Source organism: Pongo pygmaeus, chromosome 1 (assembly GCF_028885625.2).
Source record: "Pongo pygmaeus isolate AG05252 chromosome 1, NHGRI_mPonPyg2-v2.0_pri, whole genome shotgun sequence".
NCBI classification, from domain to species: Eukaryota; Metazoa; Chordata; class Mammalia; order Primates; family Hominidae; genus Pongo; species Pongo pygmaeus.
The window spans coordinates 107,727,033-107,749,426 of record NC_072373.2 but is presented as its reverse complement, the minus strand read 5'-3'; the positions used below and the strand labels follow the sequence as shown (position 1 = coordinate 107,749,426).

Here is a 22,394-nt window from a genome sequence, read left to right as displayed (position 1 = left end):
TGCAGAGTGGAGAGAACTGAACTGACTATTTTCAAATCTTATGGATTCAGAAGCTGTCAATGGGGCAGTAGGAAAACATTCGTGCCGCTGATACTAAAATGGCAAATCTCTCAACAATTTTATTGCCAGTATATTCAGAAGGTTTTGTCACAAATCTTGAGTAAGTGACTTAACTTTGCTATGTGTCAGGCTAAATCAATGCAATGCAAAAACATCTGGATGAAAATGAAGCATCTCTGTCAGTTGTCTGGGTGTTTTGTCTACCTGACATCAAACAGCTGGATTCTTCTAAACATTTGGATGATGCACTAAATTTTTCATTTTTCATTCAGATCACAAAATCATAGACTCTCCAGCTTGACAAGAACTTAAAGGTCATCTAATCCCTGATATTTGGCATAGCCTCAAATGACCTATTTTGTATTATCATGCAAATCAAACACTAAGATAGGGGTATGTGTTCTGTCTAATTACACACATTGTATCTTATTTTAAAACATGTTTATTTTAACATTTGGTTCTCCTTGGCTGTTTAATTGAATTGTAAATGAATCATTTACAGGGGAAAGTAGATTATTATATGTATAAAAATACAATGAAATCCGGTAATTAGGCCAGACCTGATATACAAAAAAAGAAAAAAAACTGCAGGTGTGTAAATGCTTGTGAACTTTGGTGCTATGTTCAACACAAAGCCAAGAGGCTATGTGAGTTACCGTCACTCATAGAACTACCTGCTTAGTTTCACAAGGAGAGCAGTTTGCAAAGAAGTTTGTTTAGCTCTTTTTCACTTCTTACTTATTCCTGCCATTTAACAAGCTTACACCAGGTGTCTGTTTCTAGACTGAGACAAGCAAAGTAAGGGCAAAGGACTGTGAAATTCATTAACTCCAGAGATCTGTTTCAGCATCTGAATCTTTCTCATCCAGATGGCCAAGGCTTCATCCCACCCCAACCCCCTTTCATATTCAGAAAGTTCCTTTAAAAACATTCACCCAATCACAGCTTCATAGAGAAGACGGCTAAGGAAGCTTTCTTACCCATAGATTCAGCTCCTGGTCTAAAGTATGTGTTTAATTTCCCTGAAAGTCTGCATGGAGTTTTTCATTTTTTACAAGTTGTTCTTTGAGCTATTGTCTCATTTATACCAGGAGGCAGCATAGAAATGGGGGCAGCCAAATTAAGATATAGGAGCAAATAGGGAGTATTTTCCAAAACTAGATAATGTGTGCATGCTGAGTGAAAAAAAATGGTAATCTGGGGAGAAAAACAAAGTTAGAAGGTCCAGAAAAAGGAAGAAAGGGTGAAATGAGGTGATGAGTCAATGAGGCAGGGAGATCTATGAAGACTGTTCTGGATGGCAGGAGATGTAGAAAAGAAGGTTCTTACATTTGCAGTGATGAAAGCTTATAATGGGCAAGGGGGAGGCATAGTAAATCAATCAGCCAGCCAGCCAGCAGCATGTGCCGGGTGCCCACAGTGTACAGAGCATTCTTGGTACTAATAACTGCAGGGTGTTATCAAGGTTGTAAAAGGCCTTCCAAGATGAGCTTGAAAACTAGTGGAGGAGAACATCACAGAAAAACCACACCTCACTAAACTTCAGAGGAAACCAGAATCATATTGAATAATGAAGATTGGCTATTACCTAAGCAGGCATCAATACAGCCACATGCACAAAAAATAACTCAAGCAATCCAGCTAGTATAGGTTTAATATATATGTATGTCACAGTTAACATTTATGGAGTGCTTACTATGCAGCAGACATTGTATTAAGCACTTTATACACACTACATCTTATATATGGGAGATGTGGACAAGCCTAGAAAATCTAAACATCATGTAATAGGTCTGTTCATTTTGGTATGAAATGAAATAAATGAAAGGATATGGGTAGAGATGTAAACACAGACTCCAGCATTTAAGGATTTGACATAACTAGCTGTGACTATTCATGGGCAACCCTTAAAGTAAAGGGGTTAAGTTGTAATTTTCTCAGATTTGGATTGACTTATGGTGGGCAATGACTCTCCTTCAGCATTGGGTAGAGAATTGTTCACTGCCACTGTCTACATCTCAGTACACCTTGATTGTTCTATGTGTTTCACTGAGTTTGTCTTTTTTTTTTTTGAGACGGAGTTTCACTCTTGTCGCCCAGGATGGAGTGCAGTGGCGCTATCTCGGCTCACTGCAAGCTCTGCCTCCCAGGTTCAAGTGATTCTCTTGCCTCAGCCTCCCCAGTAGCTGGGATTACAGGTGCCCGCCACCATGCCTGGCTAATTTTTTGTATGTTTAGTAGAAACGGGGTTTTGCCACATTGGGTAGGCTGATCTCAAACTCCTGACCTCAGGTGATCCACCCGCCTCGGCCTCCCAAAGTGCTGGGATTACAGGCATCAGCCACCGTGCCCGGCCAAGTTTGTCATCATTCTTTTGAAGTTATGCTTTTCTGAATTATAGGGGGACAGTATGAACTACTGTTTAACAAAGAGTTTAAAGATTTGCAAATGTCTTCAGAAGTATAAATATTCACAAAGGGAAAGTGTCTCCTGACTTTAGAGAAATGTAGAAGTACCCCATTGGGTGTAAGTAAGTTCTCCAGAGTCTCTCTTTAATCTAGTTCTAGGGTAGGATAGAGGTGGAGCCAGAAGGGTCTGTGTCTGCAGTTGTGACAGTGTTACCCTTCTTCAGCCTCCTGCACAGTGAGTGACCTCCAAGGATTATTCAGGGTTTGGGAATAGAGAATTGTAAAATGTATTTTAGATGGGCCAACCTTTTCTCAAAATCCTCTTCAAAGGAAAACTAGTCTCTTCCTCACCATTGCCTGCCGTGCTGAGGAAGAGGACCTGCTGCTCCTTGAAGGAGGGTGGCCATTTCGATACCACAAGAGCCTACTTTGCCCTATGACTGGATGCCTGGCCAACCCGTGACATTAAGGCAGCAAGCAACCCCAGTACTGCACAAAGTTCTGCAGCAACAGAAGTGATGATTAAATAGGGCAATGGGTTCTCGGGAATATGAACTGGGAAATTCTAAAAAACAATCAATTAGTATCCTGAGGAACATCAGGAAGAACACAGAAGAGCAGCCCAGGCATGCTCGCGGTGAACAGCACAGAGATGAAGGGCCACCTCAGTGTTAGATCCTTCCAGTGTCCATATGACATTTCACCCACTGGGATGCCACTGGTGCCAGATGCTCCTGTGATGTGCCTCTCTCTCTCATTGCCACAGGTATGCTGCAATAAGCCCCCACTGACTAAGGTAGCCTGAGGGAGTGTCAGTTCCTGGAAAACAAAAAATCACCATACTGTCAGAGCTGGTCACTTAGTCAGTGCTACTCAAAGTGTGGTCCAAGGACCAGTGGAATCCACCACTGTTCCAGTGTGCAGAAACAAAGCACAGAAACAAAATACGCATTTGGAAATCTTTAAATAGGATTTGACCTTGCCCCAGCAATCAATTTTATGTCTGTTAAATCTAATAATAAAAAGTTGAGCTTGCATTTCGTAAGTCTATGGGAGTTTTTTTCACTTCATTTTTCTAATAATTTATTTTTATTGTGTTTTACAAAAGCATCAGTCAGTATGTGAAGGACTGAAAACTGTCAAATATTTAAAAACTGGTGCTTCACAACAGACAGTTTTGAGGAGCACTGATCTAGCCCCCTGTTTACAAACTGTGAATCCTTGACCCATTCGTGGGTAGTAACCCATTAAAGAGTCACGAAATTAATTTGTGCGGATACCAGCATTAACGAATAGAATAAAAAGTATCAGGGTACATTGCATGAATTCAGGATTAAGTACTTTTTTGTGAAATTTTTATTTTAAAAAGCATATGCAAATACATATGCACATACACATACACACTTGTATATTTTTGCACGTATATAAAACAGAAAAAGGAACCTGGGATGCCCATGTTTTATTGTAAAAGATACTTCTGCTTTTCTAATAGTTGTAAGGAAAATGTCTGCACATATTTGGAAAACTATGTGTTGTCCATCGCACACCCTTCTGCTATCTTTTATCTGATTTGGATTCTATGGGAGCTATTTCACAACTTTGTAAACTGTAGCTAGCTGATAGCATTGCAAAATAATTATTGTCTGTAAACATTCAAGTTTTGTCCCTTCTGGTAGAGGTTCAATTGACTCCCACCCCCTCTGTGGAAGAAGTCAGTTTTGCCCTTTTTTTGTGCATTCATTTCAATATTCTTGATCTATACATGTTCTTTGTATTCTCTTTTGAGCCAGTTATAGTATCTGCCTAGTTCTCTCATTGATTGAGTTAAATAAAATCTCTAACACATGTTCATGTTCAATCTCTGTATGTGTCATGATTCTATGTTTTGTTTTGTTTTTTTAATTACCTTTTAACGTAGGTCACAGTAGAGCTTTCATGCATCAGGTGGCAGTGTTTGTTCAAACTTAGGTCAACTGTAATGAAATGGGATACCTCAACAAGAAGGCAAAGCTGGATCCCTAGCAAGGCAGAGGGACTTCCTGGTTTAACTTTGTGCTGTTGCCTAGAGGAATCAAAAGGAAGGGGAGAATTTTATTGTGAAAGACCACATGCCAGCAATGATTTTAATTGCTGCTCTGTAAGATCCCTCCCACGCCTTGTTCTCATGATGTCTGAAATACACATCTCTTTTACTACAGTTCAGAAAAATCTGAAGATACAAATGAATATGGACTAGGCAAATTAGAAGTACAAGGTCTCAGACATAGCAAGAAAGAACACCAGCCTGAGAACAAAAAATTTAGGTTCTAGGCCAAACTTGATCCCTAGTTAGCTGTATAATTTGATTTTAAGCATGTGACTTAGCTGCTCTGGGCCTCTTATTCTTTATCTGTACATTGATTTACCTTAAGTTGGTAGTTTTCAATTTTTTTTCAGGCACGACAACTTTTCTTTTTTTCAAAACAAAGCTTGCACACAGTTTTAATGTGCAAAACAAGACAACAACTCTGGTTTAGTAGGGTGACTGCTTGGTTTCAACTCCTCCACTATGGTGGCCTCTAATTATAGGGGCCCCTCAGAACCGTGAGGATTCCATGATAGCACGGTCTGAGAAGCATGGAATCCAAGAGCACTAACATTCTTCCTAATGCTGCGATGTTCCAGTCAATTATTTTGTCTCTGGTTTAACAGCATTCAAAATCTTTTCCAAGTTGTTCCACCCTTTCCTTCCTTGCCCCATCCCCACCCTGTTGAGTATTTCCAATTTTAGCTCTGACCTTTAGAGTCCTTGTTCTATCTTCAGTTCCTTCAACTGCTGGGATCCACCCCACAGGTTTGGTCCAAAACTGAACCTATGGGGTGTATTCCACTGTATTCCAATGATCTGTTTAATTATCTGCTTCCCCAACCAGACTGAGTTCCCTGAGAGTGGGAGTCTTGTCTTCTCACCTTTGTCTCCCAGGTCCAGCGCGGTGCCTCGCCCTCTTCTCTATTCTCAGCACACACTGAGTTCTCTTCTCTACCTTACTTATGTATGTCCTACTCAGATCTCTCTCCTCAACTTTAGCCTCTCGTGTACAACTACTTTCCAGACAATTCCACTTTGGGTATCTCATAGGCTCTTCAAAAGCAGCACATCCAGTTCTATAGCTTCCATTCAGAATATTTACCTCCTCCTAAAGTCCTATCTCAAGGAAAGATGCTTCAATCTATCTGCTGCCCAAGACAGAAACCCTTGACACCTCACTTTCTTTCATTTCCACTTCCACATCCAACCCTTTAATTCCACCTCCTACCATTTTTTAATCCATCTACACTTTTTTTAGAGATGGAGTCTTGCTATGTTGTCCAAGCTAGACTTAAGTGATCCCCGTCTCAGCCTCCTGAAGAGCTGGAGCTACAGGTGTGTGCCACAGCACCAACGATCTATGTCTTTCCATTTCCACTACTGTTGCCCAAGTTAAGATCACATGGATAACAACAGATCATTTCGATGGTGCTTCCAGGGTGCCAACTGTTGCAAAAATAATAAAACCCTTTTCATACATTAGATCCTTCAATGTGCATATTTGCTCTGGTTATTACTGTAGCCCCATTTTACCATTAAGGAAATTGAAGTTTAAAGAGAATAAATAACTTACCCAAGCTGGTAAGTGTTGGAGCTGAGAATTTACTCCCTGTCTCTCCAATGCCAATACTCTAGCCCTTAACTGTAATATACCAACTGAAATATTAGCTGGTGTTGTATCCCTACTATCAGCTTTGCCTTCTAAGTCTTTTTTTTCCACTCTACAGCCCAGGGATTTTTAAAAAATAGAAATCTTACTGTGTCCAGAATTTATTCCTTCTGGTGGGTTCTTGATCTCACTGTCTTCAAGAATGAAGCCACAAAGCCTCCCAGTGAGTGTTACAGTTCTTAAAGATGGTGTGTCTGGAGTTTGTTCCTTCAGATGTTCAGATGTGTCCGGAGTTTCTTCCTTCTGGTGGGTTCGTGGTCTCACTGACTCCAGGAATGAAGCCACAGACCCTCGCGGTGAGTGTTATAGCTCTTAAAGGTGGCGCATCCGGAGTTGTTTGTACCTTCTGGTGGGTTTGTGGTCTCCCTGACTTCAGGAATGAAGGCACAGAGCCTCGCAGTGAGTATTACAGCTCATAGAGATAGCGCAGACCCAAAGAGTGAGGATCATCAAGATTTATTACGGAGAGTGAAAGAACAAAGCTTCCACGGCACAAAACCAGACAGGAGCAGGATGCAGCTGCTGGCTGGGTGCTGCGGGTGGCCAACTTTTATTCCCTTATTTGCCCCACCCACATCCTGCTGATTGGTCCATTTTACAGAGTGCTGATTGGTCCATTTTTACAGAGTGCTGATTGGTGCGTTTACAATCCTCTAGCTAGACAGAAAATTTCTCCAAGTCCCCCACTCGACCCAGGAGGTCCAGCTGGCTTCACCTCTCGTTATCATGTGTCCTCCACTTAAAATTCTTCATTATTTTTCCTTTGCCCAGGGATACAATAGAAATGTGTTAATATCTCACTATGCCCTTCATAATCTGTATCTGGTTTCTTTTCTTGCTACTGTCACCCTTGGCTTCAGTCATACTGAACCATTTATGATTTGGGGGGCATATATTGCAGTATTTTCCATTCGTCCTCAATATCTTCTTTTTCCTCTGCTTGAGAAATTCTTTATTTCCCCCACCTCTTTACCCAGCCAGCTCCTAGTTATACTTCAGTTCTCAGCTCAGAAATGTTCAACTCTAAAGAAACACTCTGTGACCATTCCTGTTCCCAGAGCACCGTGTATCTTCTGAAGCTACCATTGTGACTCTACATTATAAATGCTTGTGTATTTGTCCGTATCCTCCCCCAGCACAAGCTCCCAGAGGGAGACTACTTCTGATTTATTCAGCATTGCCCATTGTCTTAACTTGGGTTCCTTAGAAGCAGACCCTGAGATGAGAATTCTTCTTACTCAAGTGATTTATTGAGGATGAAATTCATATGAGTGAGGGAAACTGGATAGGGCTGGGGAGATCAGCCAAGCTGTGGGTCTAGCCTCAGCCTGATTCCAGGGGGCACTTTGGAGCTTGAATAACATCACAGAGTCAGCCCACTTGAGACAAGGGGACTGCACTTTTACCTCCACCCCTAACAACTGGGCATTGGCTGCAAGCTGCTCCTAGAGTGTGTGTGTGTGTGGGATGAAGGCAGCATAATCTCCCAGGCATCGCTGGGGGGAGTGCTTCCCTGCTGCAGGACTCCAGAGAAGAGTGCAGCTGTGAGTCCTTAGTAACTGGGGGATGAGTGCTCCACCAGACAACAGGGGTCTACTACGTACCTCAGCTGCTAGAACATGTCCTACCACATCATACTCAATACATGCCAAAGAAATGATAGAATTTTTTCATTCATCTCTCTATTTCTCATTTATTCCCAGCTGAATGATTTTTCTAGTGGATTAGATTCTTTAATATTCCCAATCTTGATTTTTTTTAAAGCCTCTCAATTTTCTTCCACCTTTCCTGAACACTAACCACTTTATAAGATTTCCAAACTTGGGTAACTCTAGTTTCTCACCTCATGTGCTACGTTAAGTTCTAGACAAACATGAGCACAGCCGTTAATATTTCTACAACTTAATTAGTTGTTTAAGGTCTGACTGGTTACTGGTCAAAATGTACACATCTTCTCAAATTGAGTGGGACTTACGGAGAGAAGGTTTCTGTCAATTATGAGAAAATTTGATTATTTGATTTTTTTTTTTTTTTTCAGACAGAGTCTTGCTCTGTCGCCCAGACTGGAGTGCAGTGGCGCGATCTCGGCTCACTGAAAGCTCTGCCTCCCGGGTTCATGCCATTCTCCTGCCTCAGCCTCCCGAGTAGCTGGGACTACAGGTGACCGCCACCATGCCCAGCTAATTTTTTTTGTATTTTTTGTAGAGACGGGGTTTCCCCATGTTAGCCAGGATGATCTCAATCTCCTGACTTTGTGATCCGCCCGCCTCAGCCTCCCAAAGTGCTGGGATTACAGGCGTGAGCCACCACATCCAGCCGATTTTTTTTTTTTATTATTTTTTTTTGAGACGGAGTTTCGCTCTTGTTGCCCAGGCTGGAGTGCAATGGTGTCATCTCAGCTCACTGCAACCTCAGCCTCCTGGGTTCAAACAATTCTCCTGCCTCAGCCTCCCAAGTAGCTGGGATTACAGGCATGTACCACCATGCCTGGCTAATTTTGTATTTTTAGGAGAGACAGGGTTTCTTCTTGTTGGTCAGGCTGGTCTCAAACTCCCGACCTCAGGTGATCCTCTCACCTTGGCTTCCCAAAGTGCTGGGATTACAGGTGTGAGCCACCACGCCTAGCCTGGAAAATTTGATTTTTAAACCATTTGTCTACAACAATTTACTCCAAAATATCTACATGTATCCTACCTGGGGGGTCTACCCAGAGAGATCTGTGAATTCTCTGTAATCCATGAATGCATATTCCAGGCTGTGTGCCTTTACCTATGGCAGTCAGCTGCCACCTGCTCAGATGGATGGACACCAGCAGCCTCCTCCTTGATTGGGAAGTTGGACCACATAGAGGGAAGACGACCTCTTCCCACAAGAAGGTTCCCTTCTGCTCGAGTGGACTGGAGCCCTGAGCTTATTCCTCAAGGAAATTTTCTCTCTGGAAAAAATCCAACCTTATCAGACTCAGACAAAAGGTAAGAGCCTTAAAGGTAGAGATCGGGTCCTGTTCTTTACATAAAAACTAACAATATCTCACACTCAACTGTTTAAAAGTGCTTTCACATATTGTATCTCATCTGATCCTCAATAAAAGCCCACCCATGAGAAAACTGAGACATCTAGCAGTCAAGTGACTCACCTAAGATCACGTAGCCAACAAATGGTAGAGCCATGATTCAGACCCAGGATCTCTGATGCCAAATATGAAGGTCTTTTCAGAGTACCCTGCTGTGTAACACAAGGCCTGGCTTGCCATATGTCCTCATTAGCTTTTCGTTGAGTGAATTACCTATGGCTTCTATTATTCATGTCCAGTGCACCCCTTCTTTAGAATAGATAACAAAAAGTAGATGATGGGCTAGTCTGTGTCAGCTAAAGCATTGTGCCAATGAGGTCCAGGTCATTGGTTCAACTCCCAAAAGACCAGTTACCTTTGTCTCAAGATGGCAGTAAGCTTATTTCCACTGATACAGGCCACTGCCCTAATCACTCATTTTGCCTATGAGTCAACATCAGAGAATGGCAAAAGGATTTGGATAGAGCAGGGCAAGTTCATTACTAATTCTAGAGGGACATGGGGAAGAAAATCTTATTGCTTTTATTTTTGCCCAGGAGAAGGGTTAGTGCATCATTGGACTTAGCCACAGAAGGCTCTGGGTTGATATATGTGGAGTTGAATTCAGTGACTTGAGTGGATTTGACCCAGAAAGGCTTCATGAGGAGGGGGTGTGCCAGGCTGAAGTGAGAAAAAGGGCTGGGAAGAAATGACCAGCTGGAAAGGCCAGTCCAGCACCGCCAATGTCTTCAAACAGAAGGCTGCAGAGATAACTTGAAGACTTTGAGGAGTAGGAAAGTGTCATGGTTCTGGAGGTTAAATTTAAAATCCAGAGCCCCAAATAAAACCTTCACTCAGGTTCTCTTCTTCCATTCCTATAACTTAGCCTATGGTGCTGACAAGGAAGCAAATGCTTAACAAGTGCAGAGCTCTTATTATCGATCATTGTTATACCATTCAATGCAATGAACACTGACAGGCCTGTTTTGCATCCACTGCTGTATAAGGTCCTGGGGTTGCGGTTCATGAAATCTCTGACCATAAGTTATTGTCCAAGGAGTGAAATGATTGTAGTATATTATACAGATCAAGCAAAAATAAGTTCTACGTAGTGACTGCTCTGAGAGTTTAAAGGGAAAAGTTGGCTATGATCAGATTCCTTTGGAAGAACTTCTCAGGAGGGGACTGAGTTAGTCTTTGACGAATTGGCAGGATCTGAATCTGAAGGTGGAGGGAGGTGGAAAGAGGATTCATCCCCTGAATCCAGTGCCCCACATACCTCCTTTGGGCCCACTTTATTGTTTCAGCCATTGCTGTAGCAACCAGCCGTGAGCAAGTGAAACCTGGCAGCACCGTGTCTTTGGATGCAGACAGCAGTGCTCATCTTCTGTTCCCGGTTTCTGTGCCACATCTGCCTGCAGGAACCTGCTTGGCCATTCTGATACACATGCAAACCTGAGAGTATGGGGAAATTATCACCCAAAGGACAATACTGGATCAATGGGAGCAACCACTGGTAGATTAATACTTCCCTCTTCCACCCTGCAGGCTGCCAAGTCTGAGATGCATTCTACAGGGGCTTCATAGCCTTCTAAGTAGGACTGAGCTCTGGTTGCCCACAGTGACGATCCGATAAAGTAATCATGGATTGGCTTCTCCTTCTTCCTTCTTTCAGCCTTCACAGACCCCAAATGTCCCAATCCTACTTCTTAGCATAACTCCCCCAATTCAACCACCTGTACAAGCCCTTTTTTGGGAAGGAACATGGAATAAAGTTAAAAATGGGCTTGTTGCTTTTTCCCTATATCCCTGAAAAGTAGTTGTTCCAGAGATAGGAGAAAGCCGAGCAATATGGCACAGGGAGAAGGTGCAGATTCTCTTTACTACACCTCCCAAACCCCCAACTGGCTCCTGCCTTTTGATCAATCCTATGGGGACTTCACTTAGAGCCACCAGGGGTCTTTAGAGAGCTCCCTGAAGCCTGAGCGATGGGAAGCCTCACACCCATGTGGTAGGGAACATTTCACTGAGAGTGACGTAGCCAAGCCCTCCTCTCCTTCCCCAGTTCCTTCAGACATCTGTGAAAGCTTGAAAGGGGTTCTTGCATTCCCAGGCCCAGGACTGCAGGGAGGGAGGAAGCTGACCCTCAGTCTCCCTGAAACATCCTTTGTGGGACTCCCATCCCTACCACCTCTTTAAGTTCTCAGACCTCAGCACTGGGCTGGGATCTTCCCAGGACCACCAGCCCACCCAGCCCCAGAGGGTATTCACCAGAAGCCCTGCTCAGAAGCTGGCCTGATCTTAGTAATAGTCCTGACTTTTTCCGAACATAGACCATGCTGAGTTTTATGCCTCACAAGTGAAGTGTGGTAACAAGAACTTGGAGAGGATCTAAAGCAACCAAAAGGCAGGGCATGGTGGCTCATGCCTGTAATCCCAGCACTCTGGGAGGCTGAAGTGGGAGGGTCACTTGAAGCAGGAGGATTACTTGAGGCCAGAAATTCATGGTTACAGTGAGCTACAAGTTGCATTACAGCCTCAGTGACAGAGCAAGATCCTGTCTCAAAAAAAAAAGTAAAATAAGATAAGCAACCAAGGGATATGAGTTTGAAAAACAGCTCTAGGCTGCACCCTTAGAGAAGCGGTGCAGCTTACCTTCTCGAAAAGGCAGGAAGTACAATGGTGCCCACTCAGCCCAGAGGAGGACATGATATGAGAGACTGGGGCAGGACAGAACTTTCCCCTTACGAAGATTGTGGAAGGCCTTGAATTTGGTGGGGAGGTGAGAGGGGAAAGATAATTGGAGAGCGTGAAGAAAGGATTGCTAAGTAGTTTTTTTCTGGCAACATTTTTTAAAGTTCAGGTAGTTTAAAGATGGTTGAGGCAATGCTCGGAGAGAGCGGTGGGGGTGGGCTTTTTCTTTGCAGCAATCTCTCTGGCCCTGAGTGCCCCCGTGAGATTCTACCCTTGTACACTTGAAGGCACATGAAAGTGATAAGGAGAAGAAGGGAGAGAGGACAGCGGAGAAGGAAAGGTGAGAGAATGACATTGGTCATTGCTGTGGCGCACTTCAGGTCACCACAGGTTGCCCAACTGCAGGAATCCTTACAAAGTCTTCCCGGACCTGTAATATGGGACTCTCTTCAGGGAAGCAGTAGGGCCTAGGATTAAGAACATTAGCCTTAGAATCAGACCCAAGGGTCCCAGAGCTGTTTATAGGCTAAACAACCCTTGCTCAACAAATACTTAACTTCTGGGGCCACTGTTTCCTTATCTAGCATAGGAGCTCCATGAAGTCTGCCTTATTCTCTACAAGAGCCCTAGAGCCTCGTATTGCACCTGGCAATACATATTTGCTGAATGAATAAATAAATCTATAAAATGAGAATAAACTTATTACTACTCCAAAGGCAGTAAAATCATGATAAGGAAATTGGATGCTGGAGCCAGACTCCCTGGATTTGAATCTGGGCTCAGTGGCTTCCATCGCTGCCACTTTGGCGGGTTAGTGAATCTTTCTATGCCTCTCTGTGCCTCAGTTTCCTTGTCTGTGAAATGGGGTTGATAACAGAACACCTACCTCAAAAGGTTGTTGTGGGGCTTAAAACAAGTTAATGTATGTGAAATGCATAAGCTAGTGCCTGACTATATATCAGTTCACTATTGTTATAAGGGTTAATTGACTAAATCCAGAAAAAATGGTGAGAATTTCATGTTGCTCAGCCCCCTCCTCCTAGGCTGGAGTGCAGTGGTGTGATCTCAGCTCACTGCAACCTCCACCTCCTGGGTTCAAGCGATTCTCGTGCCTCAGGCTCCCGAGTAGCTGGGACTACAGGCGTGTGCCACCATGCCTGGCTAATTTTTGTATTTTTAATAGAGACGGGGTTTCATCACGTTGGCCAGGCTGGTTTCGAGCTCCTGACCTCAAGTGATCTTCCCCCCTCGGCTTCCCAAAGTGCTGGGATTACAGACGTGAGCCACTGCACCCGGCTTCAAGTCTCTTATAATAAAATGTAAACAGGTATTATTATTAAATATTTTTAAGCAGTTAGTTCATCACGTGCCACATTGTAAGCTCTCACTAAGTGCTGGCTGTTGTTGTTGTCATTGAAAAAAAAATCATTCTGATCTTACTAGGTCTGCCAGTTGATGATAAAGCCAAAAGTTTGTCCTCAGGATCAACTTAGAATAGGAGCCGGCAATTGCAGGCTTTAACTGAAGAAGGATCCCCAGGAAAACTGCTATTGGCATTGAATAGGATGAGAGTAGTGGGAGCTGAGTTGGTTGTAATGTTTAGCCGCAGGCTAGAGAAACAGACTTGAACAGGAGAAAAACAGTGCCTTGCAGAAGCACATACACTGAGTGGAACTTGTTGTAATATACCAGACCAATTTCTTCTTCTTTACAGTTTATTTCCATTTCTAGTCAGAGGAGCTGGTTCAATTCCTCAAGAAGTAGTTACAAAACTTCTATTATTTTTTCAGCCCTATCATTGGGGTTGTAGGAAAAAGACAAGCCCTACATGGCAGCCCTAACTCTTGCAGAGAGAATATGTTAAATCATAAAGCAAGATCATATATGATCACATCTCAAAGTGCGCAAAACAGGTAACTGCTACAGTAAGTTAAGACAAGGGAGACCTCAATTCATTTGTTCATGCTCACATATATTCATTTACTGACTCATTATCTAAAAGACACTAAGCACCCACTGCACCGAAGGCCATAAGAGACAGGGAGCTTGGGATGGTTCCCTTCCCTCGAGGAACCTATGCTTCATTGAGTTGGTGTCAATCTGTATGAGAATAGTTCCAATACAGGGCAGAACGTGATCATGCTTTATGAGGCCACAGAGCTTGCTTGGGGTGAGCATTATCAGAGTTGCCTGGTTGAGTAGTCTGGTATGGCTTTTTGAGTGTGGTGGGACTTGATTCGGACCTTGAAGGTGTGGTATTAGCTAAACAGACGGGGGTGAAGAATGGCATCCCAAGCAAGAAGACACTAGGAGGAAGTTCACAGAAGCAGGGATGAACATGGCTGTTATATTATTGATTCATCAATGCATTGAACAAACTTTTTTTTTGAAATATCTGTTATGTGCTTGAAAGATGACCACATCATCATTCTTTCCCTCAAACAGTTTGTAGTTTAATGGGGGAGGCAAACTCATAAAGAAAAACGTCTATTACAGTGTGGTAAGTGTATCAGCCAAGGTAGGTGTAAAGTTGCATGCAGAAGGTTCTCCCTGGGAATGAGCTGGGGGCTCAGCGGGTGAGGAGGGAGCCATGGCACTGCAAGCACAAAGGGCTGCAAAGGCCCTTTAGGAGGCACATTGGAGGAAGGGGTACAAAGGCCACTGGAGAGTGATGGGAAATGAGGTAGTTAGACGGGTAGAGATCAGATCATAAAGGCACGTTGAGTACATTCTATGAAACTTGGGCCTTATTCAGAGGACAGGGCAATCACTGAAAGATTTCATAGGAAAGGACATATTACATTTGCATTTTAGAAAGATAATAAATAATAACATTGTCTTATATTATTTACACTATTTAGGGCCAACTATGATTTAAACATTGAGCCTCACAATAATGTTTATCATCCCCAGAGAGATGCATGCACTGTTGCCCCAAGTCAGTTGAGTAGTAAGGAGTAGAAAGATGCTGTCTCCTGGGCCAAACTCTTAACCCTTATACTCTGCTACCTCTGCAGCGTGGAGGAGGGAGGCAAGGGGATGGTAAGGAAAGAGGCAGGAGCCGAAGTCAGAATGAAAAATAATGAGGCCAGAACAAAAACAGTAGGGGTGAAAATACAGAGAAAGAAGCAGAATCCAGAAATGTTGAGTAAGTAGGCTCTACCGGATGTTAGGATTGATTAGATGTAGGGAGAAATGTGGAGGGAGGACTGGAATGACTCCCAGGTTCTGCTCCTCTAAGTGTGTCTTTTGTGAGGCTGTTATCAGTGAGAGGAACTATAGGAAATAAAGGAGGTGAGGAGATAATGAGTTGAGGAAGCTGTGGGACTCCATGGCAGAGATCCTAGTGGGGAGTGGGATAGACCCAGCTGGAGCTTCGGAGCCAGGAATGGGCTGGAAGAAGAGACTGGGAAATCTGATGGATTGGCTGGGGCAGGGAGGGCTGATTAGGTTGTAGGAAGCTGAGATGACAGGATAACATATGGACTTGAATTTGAAGACTGTAAGGAGTTGCTAAGGCCTTTTGATTACAGAAGCAACATGGTCAGTAACAGCCTTTCAAATGTCAAGCCTCAAACTAAAATATCCAAGAACTGACATGGAACTTTATTTCCAACCTTCCCTCCGGTCTCTGGTGAAAGCAACACCTCAGTAAGGATGGTCCAGTCCCCCATGCTCAGGGTGAAGACCAGGTTCTGGGGGGCTTAGCAGGCACTGGGGAAGGGAGCTGGTCCTTGACCACTTTCCCCCTTGTGCCCCTGGGACATCCTCATCTTGTAGGTCTGCTCCACGAGGGCCCCAGCCACAGCTCCTCGTGAGGGTTGCAAGATCTTTCCTGGTCTGGAAGTGGTGAAGGGCTGGAATCCCTGTATTCACAAGCACTTGTCTCTTTGCTTTGTCCCTCATATTACCTGGTGGATATAGGATGAAAGGAATGTTGGGAGGTGAAGCAGAGGTGGGAAATATTAATAATATCTTGAATATTACCCTGCCATTTAATTAAAATCATATTTTGGGAAAACCAGTTCACAGCACTGGACAAGGTCTAATGGAGGAGGGAGAGGACAGGGGAACAGGCAGACCAACTTAGAGACTATTGCAGTAACTGCAGTGTTGTGTGGGACTGTGTAACTTACAGTGCACTTTGACCACTCATTTGATCCTCACAGTGCCTCTGCAAGTTGGCCTTACCAGCCACATTTTACAGATAGGGCAACAAAGAGAAGTTAGCTCAATGAGGCAAAATCATCTGGCTAGCAAATAGAAGAGCTCAGGCTTAACACCTTGGTCTTCCAATAAAAACCTTTAAGAGAAAAAATAATCCCTTCTTCCAGTGCATTCATCACCTGCTGCACATCCTGCAACACCAGGCTGCCTCTCGGGAATAAGGTGCTCTAAACATCAGAGGCTAAACGTGCATTTGGAGGCTCTGTCTTCAGAGAAGATCCCACTGGGAAACAAGTCTGCACCACCTTAAAGGATTCCTCTGGGCTTTGGAAGGGACTTCCCACAGAGAGCTGCTTCCAATCATAACACATTGAGCCTTCTGCAAGGTCCCTGTGTAACTTAACTGTCGAGGCACAGTAGAAAGCCCGCTCCAAAAACCATCCTCTGTTCATGCCTAATGAATCCCTGGTATATGCTGTCGGAATTTAAGAGGCAGGTGTCGCTCCCCTGAAGCTTTGAATAGGAACTTGTTCAAATCGTGTAGCCTCTCTAGGAACAGTTTTTCAAGAGTGGTTTATAATTTTTCATCTGCAGCAGTAGTGAGGGGGTGGAATCAGAGGAAGAAGGAGGAAGTACTGACGGGGGAGGCAGGAAAAGAAATGCCATCCTGGATCAGAGCTGTGAACGTCAAAGGAGAGGGGTGATCCTCACCTCTGGAGATGAGAGGCTGGAAGAGAATGCCTGTGAAGGTAAAGGAAAGAAAGAACTTAGATGTGGTAGGTGGAGCCCTCTCTATAGAGAGACACAGAAGAGGTTTCTATTTCCCCAGATGATAGCTAGTAGTCAAGGCTTCCTGCCCTCACCATCATCCTCTGCAGGCATCTCCACGTCAACCAGGTCAGGCTGCTCCTCTTTCTGCCCCACTCAGCACCCTCCTTCCACCTTTTCTCTAGCTTATGCAACCCAATATCTATACATTTGTTCGTCTGGTTTACTCTTTCTGGATCACTCTCTACCCTTTACTCTACTTCATTGATCAGAATCAAATTTAAGTGCCGAATGCCCTATAAGTCTGACCTGAAACTCCAGCCTACAGTGGTTCTTATTGCCTGTACCAGCAGTTCTCAAACCCTAGCATGCATCAGAATCACTCAGGGGGCATTTGAAAACACAGGTTTCCAGGACCCTCAGAGTTTCTGATTCAGTAGGTCTGGGCCAGGGCCTGAGAATTTACCTTGCTAACAAGTTCCCAAATGACTCTCGCTGATGCTTCTTGTTTGGGAACCACTAACCTGTACCATTCATTTAGCCTTAATCATGCACTGCCCTGTGCTGATACTGTAACTGAGTATCCAGATGCAGCTGTGAATATATCAAAGGCAGTTATGTTGTAGGTACTGGGATGTATCCCCCACAGGACCTAGCTAGCATACTCAGAGCAGGTACCCAAACCCAATATAATTTATTAATTGTTGTGAAAAGTTAGTATTGGTTTTAGGTAAAATTAGGAAGACAGTAGTTTGTCCACAGGAACCTTCCACTTTCCCTCCTTCATTTCTCAGCCAACTTCTGTGTCACTCACTCTTCCTCCTCCAAGCGACCCAGGCTCCCCTAAACATAGGCTTGTCCTAAATACCCAGAGCTCTCCCATTTGTCCCTCAAAGTTTACAGGCAATTCTCATAGAAGCTTGACTGAGGCCGGACGTGGTGGCTCATGCCTGTAACACCAGCACTTTGGGAGGCCGAGGCGGGTGGATCACAAGGTCGGGAGTCCAAGACCAGCCTGGCCAACATGGTGAAACCTCATCTCTACTAAAAATACAAAAAAAATTAGCTGGGCATGGTGGCGGGCACCTGTAGTCCCAGCTACTTGGGAGGCTGAGGCAGGAGAACCACCTGAATCCGGGAGAGGGAGGTTGCAGTGAGCCGACATCTCACCACTGCACTCCAGCCTGGGTGACAGACCAAGACTCTGTCTCAAAAAAAAAAAAAAAGAAGCTTGACTGAGAAGTTAAGAGACAGTTGAGCTTATGAGCTTATTTAAATACTGATGGAGAGAGGCGCGCAGTGGTGCCAGTGTGGGAAAGAGAGGGAATAATGGCAGGTGGGATCCACAGTGCAAGGAGAAGGATTCGCTTAGACAGGAGCAGGGACACCTCTCCCACTGTAGAAGGAAAAAAGAAAAGATGGGTTTAGATGCAGGAATAATAAGGCTTTAGATGCTAGGTGACTCCCAGCTCTAACATCTTGTGATTCCATGAAATTAAATTGCCACGGTGTCAGTGGCTTAATATGTCACCTCTCCCTGGCAGAGCTTTAACCCAAGGAAATGAATGTTTCATGAGAGGCTCTTAGGCTATGGGAGGCCTGCTAGTGGGACAGCAGGGCCTTCCCAGTGGTCTTGAATACCTGTTGCTCCTCTAGGCAAGGTGGGATTGGGAAAATGGGATAAATATATCCAACTGTGACAATGTAAGAACTACAGCAAGGCCACAGAGCTAATACATTCTGAAGCCGGATTTAGAACTCTGTGTCACTCAAGTCCGCAGTCATCTGGTCCACCCAGTCATATTCTGACTACCTGAAATTGCAAGGGAGGGCTGGAAGTATTAGGAACAACTTCTTCCTAACCCTTGGGCTAGAGACTTGAGATGACATGCTCCATCTCAGACCCACACAGCTCCAGCCTATTTCTGGGGCTCTAAGAAACACCTGATAGTGACAGGAATAATAACAACAATAATAATTTATCAAATGCCACCTCAATTAGACTAGCATGTAAGGTGCCTGGTACATTGTGCCAAAACCTGGATCATAGGAAGAAGTCAACAAATGTAAGCTGTCATCCTCCTCCACCTCCTCTTTCTCATTATCATCACCTTCACTGTGTGCCAGTAACCATACTAGGTACTTTATATATATTTTTAAGTATATTTTTTCCTGATTACAAAAGTAACCAGTGTTTAAAAATTCTAACAAGAAATGCATAACATAAAAAGTCCAAGTGTGGTGCACTAGAAAGAGAGGAAGCACATAAAATAGTTACTGACCCATGCCCTATATTCAGTCACATAAAAGCACAGCAGACTGTCTAGGTTTACTTTCTGGTTCTTCTAATACTCACTGGGTGGTCTTATTTAGGCACTCTTCTGTGCCTCAGTTTTCTTATTTGTTAAAAGAGAGCAATGATAGTTCTAACATCTAGTGTTCTTGGGAAATTTAAATAAGATGCTATGTACATAAGGCAATGAACACAGTGCTCTGCACATAGTGAGCAGTCCATATAAAGTGGTTATTATTTATATTATTTTTTAATAAATAAAATTCTCCATTATCCACATGTCAGAAGTAACCCATATTGGCCAGGCGTGGTGGCTCATGCCTGTAATCCCAGCACTTTGGGAGGCCGAGGCGGGTGGATCACCTGAGGTCAGGAGTTCAAGACCAGCCTGACCAACATGGCAAAACCCCGTCTCTACTAAAAATACAAAAATTAGCCGGGCATGATGGCATGTGCCTATAGTCCCAGCTACCTGGGAGGCTGAGGCAGGAGAATCGCTTGAACCTGGGAGGTGGAGGTTGCAGTGAGTCAAGACTGTATCATTGCACTTCAGCCTGGGCGACTGAATGAGATTCCATCTCAAAAAAGAAAAAGAAAAAAAGAAATAACCCATATTGATAGCTTATTGCATACTTTTCAGACTAGATATATGTATATCTATATATACATTCTATGACATCCAAAACATATACACTATTTTACATGTCTTTATTCATTGGACAAATATTATGGATGATTCTTTTTTTTTTTTTTTTTTTTTTTTTGAGATGGAGTTTCACTCTTGTTGCCCAGGCTGCAGTGCAGTGGCGCGATCTCGGCTCACTGCAACCTCCGCCTCCCAGGTTCAAGCGATTCTCCTGCCTCAGCCTTCCTAGTAGCTGGGATTACAGGCATGTGCCACCACGCCCAGCTAATTTTGTATTTTTAGTAGAGACGAGATTTCTCCATGTTGGTCAGGCTGGTCTCGAACTCCCGACCTCAGGTGATCCACCGACCTCAGGTGATCCACCCACCTCAGCCTCCCAAAGTGCTGGGATTACAGGCGTGAGCCACCGCGCCCAGGAAATATTATGGATGATTCTTAAAATAATCTTACAAAGTACTTATTGATACATGGTTTTGTTTCTATTATATTTCTTCTAAGGTTGCATCTCCACCTCCCAAATGTTCAGAGGAAACCTCTGAATGGGTGGATGGGTCAGCAACCTTTTTTTTTTTTGAGACTGAGTTTCACTCTTGTCACCCAGGCTGGAGTGCAATGGTGCGATCTCGACTCACTGCAACTTCCATCTTCCAGGTTCAAGCAATTCTCCTGCCTCAGCCTCCTGAGTAGCTGGGATTACAGGCGCCCACCACCGCGCCTGGCAAATTTTTTGTACTTTTAGTAGAGACGGGGTTTCACTACGTTGGCCAGGCTGGTCTCGAACTCCTGACCTCAGGTGATCCACCTGCCTCGGCCTCTCGAAGTGCTGGGATTACAGGCGTGAGCCACTGAGCCCAGCCGGGTCAGCAACCTTTTTTACGTGAAGGACCAGACAAAAACAGTTTAAGCTTTGCAGACCATACAGTCTCCGTTGCAGCTACTTAATGCTGCGGTTGTAGTGTAAAAGCAACCATAGACAATACGTGAACAAATAAGAGTGGCCATGTTCCAATAAAACTTTTTTTTTTTTTTTTGAGTCAAGGTCTTGCTCTGTTGTCCAAGCTGGAGTACAGTCGTGCAATCATAGCTCCCTGTAACCTGGAACTCCTGGGCTCAAACCATCCTCTTGCCTCAGCCTCTTGAGTAGCTGGGACTACAGGCATGCACCACCATGCCTGGCTAATTTTTAATTTTTTTGTAGAAATGAGGTCTTACTATGTTGCCCAGGCTGGTCTTGAACTCCTAGCTTCAAGTGATCCTCCCACCTCTGCCTACCAAAATGCTGGGATTACAGGTGTGAGCCACCATTCCCAGCCCCAATACAACTTTATGGAGATTGATATTTGAATTTCCTATAATTTTCAGGTGCCATGAAATATTCTTTAAATTTTTTTCCAACCACTATTTAAAAATGTAATAACCATTCTGAGCTTGCTGTACTGTGTAAAAACAGGTGGCAGGCTGGATTTGGCCTGTGGGTCACAGGGAGCAAACTAGCTTGCCATTCTGGAGCCAGGTTGAAGATTAGAGGGGCAATGAAGAGTAGAAGTAACATCTTAATAGAACCTCCTTCCCTTTTCAGTGAGAAGCGCCTTTTCCTCTTGAGATGCGTGATCCCACCACACCTGTTAAAATTCCCCTGAAGAATTAAAAGTTGTTGCCTCCTCAGAGTCCTCTCAGCACTTCTTTATAGTATATACTAAACACTGGGTGTCCCCCACACCAAAATTCATATGAATCCTCAAACTCCTTGCGTGTTCAATTTACTGCTGTTCATCCAGAACTAGCACAGTGCTTGGCAACTGAGAAGGGTTGGGTTGAACCACCAAGCTTCGCTTTCACTCTATTGGTGCAAGCAAAAGGAATCCATTAGAACCAGTCTAGGGGGAGGGAGAAAGGGGAATTATTTAGAACTAGGAACATCTTAGCGTGCCTAAATTCAGGAAACCTCCACCAGGGCTTCGCGCTTCATTCTGTCTCTCTCTCTCTCTCTCTTTCTCTCTCTCTCTGTCTTAGGCCACATGGATTCTTATCTCTTTGTCTCTGAGTGGGTCTATTTCTTTTTTTTTTCCTCATCAGTTTTATCAGTTCAAGAACTAATAGAGATCAACTAGCTTCCGTGAACCCTACTTTTAAATTTCTGGGAGAAGGCCAGGCACCGTGACTCATGCCTGTAATCCCAGCACTTAGGGAGGCCAAGGTGGGCGGATCTCCTGAGGTTGGGAGTTCGATACCAGCCTGGTCAACACGGTGAAAGCCCGTCTCTACTAAAAATACAAAAATTAGCCAGGCATGGTGACGTGTGCCTGTAATCTCAACTACTCAGAGGCCGAGGCAGGAGAATTGCTTGAACCCGGAGGTGGAGGTTACAGTGAGCTGAGATCACACCACTGTACTCGAACCTGAGAGACAGAGCTAGACTCTGTCTCAAAATAAATAAATAAATAAATAAATAAATAAATAAATTTATGGGAGAGAGAATCTGACTGGCCAGGGAAACTGGTCATACAGTATAAATATAAGTGCAGAAGCTTAACTGAACAGGTAGTCTAGGGATTATTTTCCAATAACA

The 22,394-nt window shown here is 43.9% G+C and overlaps 1 protein-coding gene and 1 long non-coding RNA gene across 2 annotated transcripts in view; both read right to left on the bottom strand.

Moving 5' to 3' along the window:
• LOC129015142 (neuroblastoma breakpoint family member 11-like) overlaps positions 1-22,394 on the bottom strand; it is a 2,260,169-nt gene that overhangs the window by 1,459,885 nt on the left and 777,890 nt on the right.
• Positions 1,698-6,733, bottom strand: LOC134739495 (uncharacterized). The gene is made up of 3 exons (XR_010126190.1): positions 6,295-6,733; positions 4,375-4,530; positions 1,698-3,287 (listed from the first exon to the last, which is right to left on the bottom strand). It is a non-coding gene; the product is annotated as an uncharacterized LOC134739495 (long non-coding RNA).